Source organism: Vigna radiata, chromosome 10 (genome assembly GCF_000741045.1).
Source record: "Vigna radiata var. radiata cultivar VC1973A chromosome 10, Vradiata_ver6, whole genome shotgun sequence".
NCBI lineage: Eukaryota > Viridiplantae > Streptophyta > Magnoliopsida > Fabales > Fabaceae > Vigna > Vigna radiata.
Window position 1 is genome coordinate 5,012,828 of NC_028360.1, and position 15,469 is coordinate 5,028,296.

General features: G+C 32.9%; 1 protein-coding gene and 1 pseudogene across 1 annotated transcript in view; one reads left to right on the plus strand and one right to left on the minus strand.

Moving 5' to 3' along the window:
- Positions 1 to 6,173: 6,173 nt before the first annotated feature.
- LOC106774707 lies at positions 6,174 to 7,193 on the minus strand (annotated as a pseudogene).
- Positions 7,194 to 9,048: 1,855 nt separating this feature from the next.
- LOC106775417 overlaps positions 9,049 to 15,469 on the plus strand; it is a 10,128-nt gene continuing 3,707 nt past the window's right edge. The window contains exon 1 of the mRNA XM_022787031.1: positions 9,049 to 9,304. The gene's annotated coding sequence lies outside the window, so the exon portion shown is untranslated. The remainder of the gene's footprint in view (positions 9,305 to 15,469) is intronic.

Sequence of the window (15,469 nt, forward strand, 5' to 3'; positions counted from 1 at the left end):
TCATTGTTTTTGTGTTTTTAACCCTTACGGTCTCAATGTATATCCCTCTAAGTTTACCCTAAAACCTACTTAAATATATCCTCCCACTATATTGAAATCTGACCCAAAAATATCTTCCTAATCTCCTAAAGATACTCTACGTTAAAATTGATTCAAAGTTTCCTTTCCCAGCCCCTCTGTCCCTCCAAAAATAATCCCCATTCAATGGTTCAATCTAGGTTGTTAATGAATATTAATGTGCCTAAATAGTAATTTAATTCGAATAGAAAAAAAAAAACTTTGCTAAAATAGCTAAGGGATCCTACCCTTAGATTGAACTTACACTGGGATTTCGTTTTGAAACCATGTTACCAGTGGAAAAACGTTGTTTAACGTCACCCCTTAGACGTCAGTTAAGGGTAAGCCCGACGTATATTGATGACCGGTGGCATTTCCGTAAATAATTTGGCAATATAGGCGTCTGTTAGGTCGACCATCGACGTCTATAAAATTTTAGACGTCGCCCCTTCAAACCTGACGTCTATATTTCTTACCGTTAGGTGAAAAGTCATTTCCTTCAGCCTTATAGACGTCGGTTAGTTGGGGGCACCGACGTCTATATGGTAGAAATTAATGTTGTTCACCTACCCAACAAACATATAGACATTGGGCGTCTGCCAGCTGACGCCTATATGTCTGCCAGGCAGGTGAATAGTCACTCTTTTCAGCCTTATAGACGTCGGATCCCGCTACATTGACGGGCCCCGACGTCTATTTGGCTAAAATTAATGCTCCTCACCAACCTGTCAGACATATAGACGTCGGGCTCAATCTAACTGACGCCTATATGTTTGTCTGGCAGGTGAATAATCACTCTTTTCAGCCCTATAGACGTCGGATCCCGTCACATGGACGTCTATAAACAATTCTAGACGTCAGGTGCCTCAGGTACCGATGTCTATAATCCTACCAGGTATGTGAAAAGTCATTCGTTTCTGCCCCCGAGACGTCTCATCCCGCCAAGTCGACGTCTATATACAACAGAAATAATAATTTTTAAATCGAATGGACGTCAAACTAGTCAGGCGTCCGACATATTTGCTATTTGAGACGTCGGTTATGTGAACACCAGACGTCTAATTTCTTGTTAAATAACACTGCGAACTAGCGGTTTGTGAACCAACACTTTGATCTTCTTTGCCTTTTTCTCTTCGCTGCTCAACATTTCCACGTAAGTTTCCTCTCCTTTTAACTATTTAAAGTTATTTTTACTCTGATTAAAGTAATCTTTGATGTATTATCTCTCATTTGAACCGATTAAAATGAGTTTTCGTTGTGTTTTGGTGCGGTTTTTTTGTTGTGTCTTTGTGTAACGTAGTGTACCTTCTACCTTTGCTAGTTTCCTCGTAAGGAAAACTTGCGTTTTTTCGATTTCTCATGGCATTTCAATCCAAGGACGAACGTGGGTTGTTGCCTATGTCCATTCCGACTGCCAACGAAAAAGTATAGGGTGAGAATACACCATATTCTCACCATATTCTTTTTCATTGGCGGTCGGAATGGAACTAGGCAACGACCCAGGTTCGGTTTTGGGTTGAAATGCCATGAGAAGTCCAAAAGACGCAAGCTTTTCTTACGAAGAAACTAACAAAGAAAGGAGGTGCTACTACGCTACCCCAAGACACAACAAAAACCGCACCAAAACACAATGATCACTTCATAGACGTTGGTTAATGTACAAACTGACGTATATAATGTCCCAACGACGTCAGTTAATGCACAAACCGACGTCTTTGATGTCCCAAAGACGTCAGGTAAAGCAATGTTTGTCGGCTTTATAGACGTTGGTTAGCTCAATGACTAATGTCTTTGTAGACGTCATTCCCTGAACTGAACCGACATCTACATAGACGTCACACCTTAAAAGGCCGACGTCCCATTAACGTCACTAGCATAGACGTCGGTTCTGGTGGTGATGTTAAAAGCAGAAAATAACCGACGTTAAATAGCGTTTTTCCACTAGTGTGTTTTACGTATAATGAGAAATAGGGACACGACGAAAAGAAATAAAATGTTAACCTTTTCTCTCTCTCGTAACCCTATCTGCCAAAACCATGCAAAAACAATATTATAAAATTAATAAAACAAGAATTTCCCCTTGGTGAATAAAAAATAAGACCTACTTCTCTATCTTCCTAAAGCCCTCCACAAAAGGGATAAAAAAAATTAGGGTAATGATACTTTGACACCCACAATGTGACAAAATTTTGACATCGCCACGTGTCACATTATGGGTGGTCCACGTGTTTAATGAAAAAAAAAGGTGGAATGACATGGATTATGTATTGAGAGGGGTTTGAAGAGTGACTTTCATTTTGAGGTTTCAAATTCAGATTGAGAGATTGGGATCGAAAACCCTAGAGAGAGAAGTTCCCACGCCAACGACAACAACTCCCATGCCATTTCCACCGTGTCGTTCAACGGTTACTGGAGTACATTCCGCCACTGTGCCGCCGATTAGAAAGTGCTCGCGTCTCTTCTCATCGTTTAACAGAATCGCGCCGCGGTTTGTTGATCAACGGAGCATATTCCAGCACAAACTGTGAATTTCTTCAAGATTGTGTGATACAGTTTTTGTGAGTGTTGTCACTTGATCGGTATGATATTTTCTTTCTTTTATTTCTTTTAAGGCATGAAATAGATCCTACTGAACTTCGGTTTATGTGACTGATTCCAAAGTACTGTAGTTCCATGTCCTATTGATGGCTTTTTTGTTAAATAGATACTTCAAAGTTGTCACTTATTATGCAAGTTTCTTTATTCATTTTTTGTTATTTTATTTAAGCTTTGGAGATTATGTATCCGATCAAGTTGTTGCTCTAGTGCGTGAAACCTGTGTACAGGCCTTAGGTGCTACATTTATATGCATCCTGTACTAGTAAATGAAACATTGAACATATTGTTGAGAATGCAGGTAAACATTGTTTAGTGTTGCAAATTACTTCCAGTTAGTAATGCAATTTACAATGCTTAAAGAGGCATTTTTCTTTTCAAATCATCTTTGTGATTTTCCTCCCCTTGAATCAATTTCTTCTTTTGATGGATTTTGGTTTGTGTTCTCTTAGATTTGTTTTTAATCTTTATGCTCCTGTTGTTGCCTTTTGTTCAGTGTAGGCCAGAATGGGAGATTCGTCATGGCAGTCTTCTTGGTATAAAATATTTGGTTGTTGTGCGACAGGTGTATATCTGGTATAAAATATTTGGTATAAAAATTGCAGTGAAAGTTATTTAAAACCATATTTTTCCTTTAATTACCAATCAAAACATGTTTAGAAAAGATTAATTTTAAAGATTTCATTTATTTTTAGGATAAATTTTGTATTTTTAGTGGTATGTTTGACACAACGGTTGAAATTTTGTAAAAGGTTATTTTCTAAAGAAGTACCTTATTTCATGAATTAAACATTCAAGTGGTTAATCAATGTTTTTGAATGGACATAGTTTCAGACTAAACTTTAAGACATTAATAGACCACCATGTTCATCAACAAAAGAAATCTATAATTCATGATTTCGAATAAATCTTTCTTTTTGATATGATTATAGTGAGAAATTCATGATATTATCTGAATTGGACAGGTGATTATGGAGAAAAATGAGATGGTGGAGAAGAATTGTGTTCTGAAAAGTCAAATTAAGAAACTTGCAGGTGAAATAGAAGCAAGAGTAGTCCAATGTTGACATAACCTGATCAATCCATTTCCAAAACCAGAAAAGATTAGAGAGTTTTCAGGGAGAATCTGCAATTGCCCAGCACAAAAGCAACAATGTAGCAAGGACATACAATTTTTTATCACTATTTAAAATTGTAATGATTAGGTTTGAATATATATATTTTTTGTTACAAAACATCAAAGAAATGTATTATTACATTTATTGATAATGAAATTTGAAGTTAAGAATGATCAATGTGCTATATTTGGTGTTCATTATGACAGGGTTGAATAGAATAATGACGATTTATTGCGTAGGACGTTTGTACTGACGAAATGTATCTTATTATGTGTGTTGAATGTGGTATATACAAGGTTATATGTTGATTAAATGTTGAAAAAACAAATTGCACTTAAGCACTAAATGGCATGGACTGTGCTGATGAACATGTGCAAAATACTTGCCTTAAGTGTCATATTAATTGTCTCAATAGGACTTGAATGTCCTGTAAGTGGTAAAAAATAATTAAATTGTGCACTTGAAAATCAATGGCAATTTCAAAGTTTTACAAAGAATGGTTCGTTGGGGTTGGAGTTGGATATAAATATCATAATCAATGGCTGAAGATCATTTGTATGTCCAATAAGTGCTAACAAAAAAATTGTTCATTAAAAAATCAATGCCATTTTGTCTGTGCAAAAACTTTGCCTGAACTCCCCACTTATGTGGCCTTTGCTCCTAGTATTGTTTCTGCATAATGAGTTTTACAAAAAAATTGTTCCTTGGCCATGAAGTTCGATATAAATGTGATAATCAATGCCTGAACATCACTTATATGTCATATAAGTTTAAAAACAAATGGTTCACTTAAAAATCAATGTCATTTTGACCCCTATGTGCAGAAACTTTGTCTAAACTCCCCACTTATCTGGCCTTTGCTCCCAATATTATTTCTGCACAATGAGTTTTACAAAGAATTGTTCCTTGGCCATGGAATTCGATATAAATGTGATAATCAATGCATGAACATCACTTATAAGTCCAATAAATCTTAAAAATAAAATTATTCACTCAAAAATCAATGTCGTTTTCACACTTGACCCCTGTGTACAGAAACTTTGCCTAAACTGTCCACTTATTTGACCTTTGCTCCCAGTTTTGTTTCTGCACAATGAGTTTTACATAGAATTATTTCTTGGCCATGGAGTTCGATATAAATGTGATAATCAATGCCTAAACATCACTTGTATGTCCAATAAATCTTAAAAAAAATTGGTTCACTTAAAAATCAATGACATTTTCACACTTGACACCTGTGTGCAGAAACTTTGTCAAAACTCTCCACTTATTTGGCATTTGTTCCCATTGCTATTTATGCACAATGAGTTTTATAAAGAATTGTTCCATGGCCACAGAGTTCGACATAAATGTGATAATCAATGGTTGAAAATATCACTTGTATGTCCAATAAATGATTAAAAAAAAACTAGTTCACTTAAAAATCAATGTCATTTCCACAATTGACTCATGTGTGCAGAAACTTTGTTTGAACTCCCCACTTATTTGGCCTTTGCTCCCAGTGTTGTTTTTGCACAATGACTTTTACATAGAATTGTTTCTTGGTCATGGAGTTCGATATAAATGTGATAATCAATGTTTGAACATCACTTGTAGGCCCAATAAATCTTAAAATAAATTGGTTTACTTAAAAATCAATGTCATTTTCACACTTGACCCCTGTGTGTAGAAACTTTGTCTAAACTCTCCACTTATTTGGCCTTTGCTCATAGTGTTGTATCTGCACAATGAGTTCTGCACACCAGGGTAGGTTGTCATGTACATAAAGCTTTTCACTTTCATTTTGTGACTTAGGGTGTATGTCTTATTGATCATATACCATCCTTATTAAAAATAAATTTTTCTGGACATGAAACTCAATTTCTTAAGTTTGCACTATGAATTTAATAAATTTTTATATTTAAAATAAAAAATGTGTATTTTAATAAATTGAAAATATTTATTTAATTATTAAGTAAAATAATGGTATAAATTTTTTTTAGTCGAATTAAATTTCTATTATGATTTACATAAAAAACAAACTTGTGAATTTTTAACAACTTATTTATGAGTGTTTTAATTAAATATTTTTTATTTATCTTTTAAGAATCACTTTAATTATTTATTCATATTTATGTTCAAATATTTAAGATCCACATTATTATGTAATCAATAAAAGTTCCAAGAATTAAAGGTGTGAACTAATGAATATAATTTCGAGTTTAAAATTGGTAAAAGTTTAAGCACTTGAAGGGCATCGTCCTAAAAGAAGGGAACACCACGAGAGCATAAAAGAAATAAAGTAAAAAATTAATTTAAAAATACATTACATTAACTTTTGTAATGTTATCTCCATGTGGTATAGTAGCCAACAAAGAGGATAATTCAAAATGTAGCACCTAAGTATAATGTGTCAAATCTCCTAAACCAAATACATGTTTTTCCCTCTTTAGTCTTAGGATGGAGGGAAGAAACGATTGAGGTTGTAGAACTCTTCATTTTGATTGTCTCCTTTAAATGTTCTAAACTTAGTCCACCATGGCATTTCCCTATCTTTGACATTATCCTTGTAGTTAAAAGTGTTGTCCAAAAACACAACAACAATCAATGCAACCATTGGAGAAGAAAACAATATAGTATTAAGGAAATCATTGAACTGCAAAACCATGAAAACAATGACCAGTTAGTTTTTTACTTAACTAATATAATGAGGGAGATAAAATAATGAACTCACCCATCTGACATTGGTATGAGCAAGGCCATGAAAGGCCCTGATAGTGTATTCTATGAAAACTCAAGAATGGACAAACCTAAGAACAGGAAAACACCACAAATAAAGAGGATCTTCATTGAGTTCATGTTATAGCGAATTGCAATAATGATAGCCCCGTAGATGTTTTACAAACAAAATTAGCAATTGTCATTGACAAAGGTAGAGGAAGGAATCAGAAAGTAAAACTAGAGAAAGTAAAACTATTCACCCATAATACCAAAGAAAGTAAAACTACTCACCCATAATACCAAACAAAACACAGTACATAGCAACAAACATGGGGAATGATATTGATGCAAATAAAACTCTAAATTTTCTTGAAGAAAGAAACAAAAAATGAATTTTAAGTCAAATGAATTTTAAGTCAAATGATGAAATTAATTTAAACATTTGTGTTCTTTTCCACTCACTTAACATTGAAAAGAATATCATAAAGTCAACTAAAACTTCAATGAACTTTCTACTGCCAATACAATTGCTTCCTAGAAGCTCCACATTCTCTCTATCATAGTCCTACAAGAATCAATTTATGCCCCATAAAAGTGAAAGAAAAGCATGATTCACTTCATGCAAAATACCACTTACACAGAAATTGTAGAACCAGTGAGTGTTCCAAAAAGGTCATTCAACAAAATTCCAATTACTTGCCGACCAATACCACGACTCAGCATAACAAAAGGTGGTGTGACACTTGCTAGATGTGATGCTGCCTTATGCCCCAGTTTGATTGAAAAAAAAAGTCTTTTATTTGAATACATATTTTTTAATCATGCATATAGAAGTACAGAATAACCATAATTAAGAACATGACAATATAAAAATTTTCCAATTCAATCTGTAACAATAATATTCCTAGCAAATATGAAAAGGATTTAAAGAACTCACTGTGCCATTCATGTCTGCATGGTGTATACCTTACTGTATGAACCTATTAGAAAGAAAGTATGGACATATATATTAAAAAAATTTTAGAAACAAGTGCAATAATATATTGAAGAGTTAATAAAACTTGACATAACCATGCTTGCACAAATACAAATAGAAATAAAATAATCCATTTAAAAATAGGGTGAAGATTAATGCTAGATTAGTAATTAATTTGCATCGGGATCTCACTAAATTAAATAGTAAATTAGAGCAATGTCCTATTTTCAGTAAATATAATTGACATTTCAAGAAGAAAATGAATGCAAATCATGTACATTACCTATACCAATTCTTTCACCAAGAAAGAGATCCTTGGAATCTCACATTCACCACCAACGTCAACATCATCCAAATAAGGGAAATATCTTAGCAAATATTTATCTTTTTTAATTGTTGATTTTGTTCCTTATTAGTGGGTCTTTTATTTATTACAAGTAAGAATGTTACACAACATACAACTACAAGATATCCTTCAATACTACTCTGGTATAGTACTGCATGCTAGAGCACTTGTGAACTACATAATTTTTTCTTTACTCAGCTTATAAATCTTAATCATTTTAAATGTCCATTATTGTAAATCTCTAAACAAATTTACTCATCAATTTGCTATCACTTAATGCTTATACCAACACATCCACACGAGTTAACTATCCTAAAATCACCCAACTGATATGTCAAACGATCTCCAAAAAAATCTTAATCAATATTAAAAAATAAAGTCACCCAAAAAAAGATCTCAGTAATAAAATAATGAACAAAGTTCTCACACACTTTAGTTCATTCCTTTAAAATAGAAGCTAACAGTACATCTTATATAAGAGTTCATTCAACCTGAATATACGAGAAAAACAACCATAAAGCACCAAAAATACCTAAATTGTAAAAAATGTAGGAAAAAAATTACACGCACCGAAGAAACGCATGGTACGCCAGCAGAATAACTAAGTTTCGGTGGCTTGGACACCTTCCAATCGATGGAACAACACCGGAGTATGATCCGGTGCCAGTTTGAAAGTGGCGGTAGAAACTCCTTAATCTGAAATTCTCTCCTGGCTGGCCTGGACTCCTTCTCTCTAGGATTATTTCAATTCCAAATGTAACTTCAGATTTTGAATACCAAAGAGCAAAAGATCATAGAATTACCAATATCATGAACTCACTCCTCAACCATTGCACCGTTTCATTTTTTAGAAATTATAGCACAAACATTATTTAAATCTTACTTCATGCATTTTCAAAATTTAAAAATAAAAATAATATTAAATAATTTTTTATTCACTTTCTTATTACTTTCTTTATCCAATAACATAATATGCTAATAAAGTAAAAAGATAATATGGTAATAATTTTGTAAATATGAAATTCTTTTATATCAATTATAATAAAATCAATTATAAAAAGTGACGTGATAAGAAAATTATAAAAAAATATAAATAAATTTATAACAGTTGAAAAGAAAATAAGTATAAAAAATTCTTTATTTTATACTATTCAGATATAAATTTATGATATATATCATTTAAATATTATAATATGAATTAATTTAAATATTCAATTTGTTTTTCCTTCCCCAGCTCTTCTTCTTCCTTGCAATTTCTTTTTCGATCTCCTCTTCTCTTCTGTTCTTCCTCCTTTGTTCTCCCTCCTTCCGTCCCCCACATTTTTCTCCCTCCTTTCTTCTTCTCCATTCTTTTTCATTTTCCTGTCATCTTTCGTTGCTATTATTGAAGTTATCGAGGTGGTTGGGTGAAGCTGTTGGTCGGCGTTTGAAGTTGTTCGTAGTGGTTGAAGTTCTCATTTGTGGTGGGTGAAACCTTGCCATGGTGCGCCGTCGTCTGGTGGTCTGCCGTGGGTGAGTACGTTTTTATGAATTAGGGTTTATATTGATAATTCTTCTCTGTCCGAAAGCCTTTTGTGTAATTTTTTGTTAAGGCAATTAATTTCGCTTGTATCATTGTGTGCAAAATATTTATGCTGTTGCATAAATCTGTTTCGTTGTTTTATATTATGCTTTTTTGTTAAGGCTTTTACTGGAACAATTTAAATTATGCTTTGATGGTACAATGATTATGCATCCTCCTAGTCATACACAGTATTCTGGAGTTAGTTTATGTTTTAAGTTAGGTTTATCACAACATCCGTGCACGCATTGCTTGTCAGTGACAAGTTTAATTAATTGTTGTTTAGAACCCAGAAAGTGTTTGTTATTTCCTATATTGGTTCGTTTTCAAAACCAGCTTATGACACACAAGCTTTAGTTCTGAATAGTTTGATACACAATATGCAGTGACTGTCTAATAATATTTTCGTTATTGGGTGGAGGCTATGTGGTGGTGAGCTGCCTAGGATCTGGTTATTTTGTTAGGTAGTGTTGAGGGGAAATTGATAAATCTAATACTGTTAATGATTCCTCTCTAATAATAAATGTATAATATATCTGCCTAATTCTGTTTTGCCAGTTATTGTAAAACATATTTTAATAGTTATATATGAATGGTGACCTTGGTCATATTTGATAAGATAAAGAACTTATAAGATGATACTTATTACTGAGGCTAACTAATTAGTTTCAGTTAACAAATCTCGTAACTTGGTCTCTAACGTTAAAAACAGGTTATCATGATTTAGTGTAGTAGCTATTTTGCATAAATTCAATTTTATGCACATTTAGATCATAAAAACCATCCAATCAAGTTTAATTACACTTATTACAACCAAACAAGGTCAGATTTCAACACTTTATAGACTTTTCTCCAAATCACATGTGCAGTTCTTTTTTCAGCTTTGCCTTTTCCTAGTTTGATCAACTCACATAGCTTAAATTCATTTTTGACCAATATACTGAGTAACAAGCATTTAAACAAGCTAGTTCTGCAATTTGGAATGTGAAGGAAAGGTTTGCAATGACTCTAGAACAGATTGACAAGAACTGCAGCAATGAACTAATGCTAAGCAAGATTAAAAACCAGAAAATGACTCAAACAAAGAAAGTGCAGCTCGGCAAACTGCTTAAAATGAATTCTGCTGAGGTTTTCACAATTGCAACCAAGCTATGCTGAAGCATTTCATGGCTTATGTGATATGCACTTGCTACTAGCTCATAATTAAACATCAAATCAGATTTAAAACCAATGCAATTTCACTTTCAGAATTAAAATTGTTAGCTTGCCCTGATAGAGATAGACTATATTTTTTTAGATGGCTAAATACAAAAAATCATCCTTTATTTTCAAAATAAGAACTAAGTTAAGGGCAAAATTATGAGTACACACATTTGTGAGTTTATCCTTGCACTACTGTAAAGTTTAGAAACAATCAAAACTTTAGTAAAAACAAGGTACATTCCTTCATACAAACATTCCTTATTAATTGAACATTTCATTGCCTAATATTGAACATTGAAAAAGAAACTAAAATTTCAAATAAAAACACTCTTTAGTCTTCGAGTTTCAGAATGGAAGAATGCTCCAAACTGCTTCTTTCTTCATTGCCAAATCAAGCAGTGTGACTAGTCTTGCTTACTACTAACTGAACAAAAAAAAATGTTTAATCATTGATCACAGAGAAAAATCAGAAGAACCAGTTCTTCTCAATCAAGTTAAAAGATCAGAACTTTTCAACACCCTCAGCCTCTTCACTGTCGACACAAACATGCTGCAAAACAAACACATTAAAAAAAGAATAACATGATAATAGCAATGACAGCTTCCACGAATCATAGATTTCTAGCAATAAGTACACCACAAAAGGAGAATTAAATTGTAGCAAAGAGAAAAAGGCTACTGCAAGAGTTACTTTTAGTCTAGTGTTTACATCAATTGCATGGCTTAAACCAGACAAGAAACATATCCGGGGAAGTGACTTGGCTATCTGCAGGGTACATGAAGAGATTTCAATGTAATTCATAAATTAAGGATTGCCATGACCGAATGAAATATCAATATGTGAAATATCAATATGTGCCACCTTAATCCTTCAGTAAAAAGAAGTATTTTGTCCAGGTGAAAGTTCCTTAGTGAATTTGAAGCATGTTTATTAACTTATATAGTGCTGCAAGGTTCAAGATTCTTATGCTCACAAAATTAGAGGTGGTGTGAGTTCTCCAGTTTTGATACAATAAAGTCTACATGACAAACTACAAATACATAATGAATATGTATGAAATGGTAGGCAGCAATAATAAAGGAAAAACTTTTTCTTCTGTTATTTATTATCACTTTATGAGTTCAAATTCTCGACGAGTGCACAGAGAAAGATGTTAGATGAAAGTAATACATAAACATTTATACCTTGACCTTTTCCAAACTCTGTTGTGTTGTATGCATTGCCTCCCAAAGTGAACTTGTAATCATGTCTTCTGTGCAATAGATGACCTGCAATGCAACACATTATATTCCCTATTTATTTTTTCAATTCTTTTTCAGATAGCTATGAAAATTAAAATTGTTATATAACCTTCAAATTTTAGTCAACCAGAGGGTAAGCCTTAACCAAATGGTAAGAGGTTCCTCGAAATAGCCTATCCACTTCCGTTGATACGGCTTCTAAAATCTACCTTCTGCATACTCTAACTGGGAACCTTATGCACTATCCCGCCCTTCGTTTATGGGTAAATATAGATATTCATTTTCTTAGTTTATCTAATGCATCTTTAATTGATTGAGCTATGTTATTTACTCTATCAAACTTGTATTGGCTTTCCCTTTCTCTTCCTCTCTCTTGTTTTGAATTCCACCAGCACAGGAATCTCTTTGTGCAGAACAACAGTGGAAAGAGGCAATATGAGATAACTTCATCTCTGCGACAAGAGTCATTATTAGAAAAGAATGAAAAAGAAAAATGAAACTTAATTGGTGTAAAACATAGCTTAGAAATTTAGCATTAAAAGAATTCTGAGGTGCTAAAAGATTGACATATAAGCTAATGCCTATTCAACTGTGCTTATGAAGGTTGAGATGTACGCTTCTTTTAGGTTAGCCATCTTTTTAATTGACATAGGAATTTGACTCCTTATAAAATTTATAGGTGTTCCTGGAAGTGTCATATCAGAAAGCTTGTGACAATGTTAGTTAGACCGAAAATATAAACTTTACAAAGTTCAAGAATCAAAACCACCATTTTTAAAATATAAAGACCAGAATTGCATGAAAGTTTTACCCCTAATTTTTTTTATATACTATAATAAAAATATATATTGAGCATATAAAGTAAAAAAACAAGGGGGATTACCAATAATCTAAAGTTTCATATACTTTGAAATATAAGTTAAAAAAATAGAAAAGAGCAAGTGGAGGATTTTCTGCATAAATACTAGACAATCCTCACATCTCAAGGCATTTTTTACATAGGAAGATTAACCATCACATTACATAAAACTTTTATTGAATGCATACTAAAACACGCAATGATTTGAGGGTTTGAACAGAGTATTAGTTTGGAGTTTTTCATAGCTGTCAAGCATTGATGTTCAGTTTTCTTCCTATAGAAACACCATCCATATTGATGTTCAGTTTTCTTTTATATATTTTGTGTCAGTGCTTTGTATGCTACTCAACATATAAATAGTAAATTTTCTTATTTTACTTTTCTTCCTTATCTTTTCTTTGCTTCTTGTTTCACTGACGTATTAAATATGCAATTCTTATGCTTCAATGCCTAAAATTAATTGCCCCACTTTGTATTCCATTTCTTTCCCTTTTAAATGCCTTGGCTTCTACTCCCTGCACATTTCCTTCTTTTCAATCTACACAATCTTTTCAACTTCATTACCTTTCAGCTACCCAATGTTTTTCACTTTTTTCTTTTTTAATTGAGGAAAAGCCCTTTTTATTATTTCTCAGATTTTCAAAAATAAGTCTGGAGGACAAGAATCATCTTTTTATTATTTTCCAATATTTAAAAGTAAAATATACCAAAATAATATTGTTTTGTATTTCTTGCTTAGCTCCTCCTCTTCCCTTTCTGGGTCGATTTTTTTTTTATTGCTTACATTTTAGATATATATTTTAAGCATTATGTTGTCAAAATTTGATATGATTTGTGTGATATATTGAGTGAGCCTCGATTTTTCATTTAAGGTTCAATATAAAATTTAAGTTATCTCCAACTGAAATTGTCTGCCTGATTTACTTTATATAAAACCAAGATAACAAAATAGTAATAGTTTATTGTATTAAATCTTGAATCAACAATTCATCAACATGAAAATATTAAATACTTTTTAATGGTTTATTATTACATATATTTTAATCTGTAATATATATTATAAAATTTTTGGTTAGTGGTATTGTTGTGTTTATATTTGGATAGATATATTCGATTATGGATTACTCATTAGAGTAAAATAGAGATATAACCACAAAACCTTTTTAAAGTGGTTCAAACAACATGTTGAAGCTGATCGTGCAACTTCTTATACATTAAACTAGTTATCAAGTGAGTCAAATTTTGATGTCATATGTTGGAGTGGGTATGACATAAATAACTACACATTTCATACACAAAAAGAAGATGAAAAAAGCATCACTCAAAATAGTGGCGTAATGGGGTTGTGGCCGAGCCAATGCATTTCTCGAGTTCAAAGGAAAAAATCTTGTGATGGCATCCATGTGCTACTTTGGTGTAATTGAAGATATGTGGGTGATAGATTACACAAGTTTTAGAGTACGTGTTTTTAAATGTAAGTGGGTTGATGGCAACATTGGCATTAGGACCAATGATCTAAGTTTTACATTAGTTGACCTAGAAAAGGAAGGTTATACTAAAGAGCCATTTATTGTGGCATCTCAGGCAAAATAAGTGTTTTATGTCACTGATCCCCAAGACAGTAGATGGCGAGTGGTGCTCCAAGGTAGAACAACGCATTGTACTGATGATAATGAGGAAGTCATTCTTGATATTAGTGAAACTCTATCTTTCTCATCAAATATGCCAACCTTGAATGTCAATAATGAAGTAGATGACGTCCATGTTATAAACTGAAATTTTAGACATATATATTTTGCTTTATTATTTTATCTATTAATTATTATTAACACTTAATGATTTATGTAGGGAAATGTCTGATGACGCATCATCTGGTGACCTCCCACCTTCACAAGGTGGGGATGACATTCATATGCCTATCCGAAAAAGAGGTAGGTCTGGGACTTGGTTGAGAGAGTTGACAGTTACCCGCAGCGCTGATCATAGGCTATCCATTCGTTTTGATATGAAGACTTGTAAACCCTTGGGAGAAAATAGCACGAAATTCATCAGTTATATGGCCTTGCTCGGTAGAAGCAAGACATCTATTCTTTGTGATGATTGGGACCATGTTCCAGAGAAGGGGAAGAACCAAATATGGCAGAGCATCCTGGTATGAAATCTTAACTTTTATATAATGTGCATCAACATATATAACTCATATTTAACATATGTCATTCATTCTTATTGCACAGGTCACATATGATGTCCCAAACACTAATCTATTGAGGAAGAAATGGATTTCATATGCTGGAGAAAGATGGAAGAATTTCAAGATTGTGCTTACAAGCCATTATATTTATGGTTCCAAAAATGATAAAAATCCTTGTGAAAAGTATTAATTTCTTGATGAGGAAACATGGCAAGCTTTTAAGAAGAAACGGTTAGATCCTGCCTTTCAGGTAAATTCATTTTATATCATAGTTTAACTATTTATGTTAACATATTGCTAACATAATTAATTATTTATACATTGATATTGTAGGCTAAAAGGAAAGCTGCACAAGAGATTGCAAAGAAAAATCTTTGCCCCCACAGATTGTCTCGTGGGGGTTATGAGAAATTGGAGCAGAAGATGATGAAAGAGGCATCTGCCTCTAATCCTAGTGGGGCCTCCGATATGAGTACCATAATTCGTCCTTCACGCCATGATACATGGAAGAGAGCTCGCCAAAGACCATTGATAAGCTGTCGTTGAAGCTATCAAATTAATACTACTTTTCAAGGCAACTTCAGTATTGCCTAGTAGTATTCAAGAAAATAGATAGGGCTA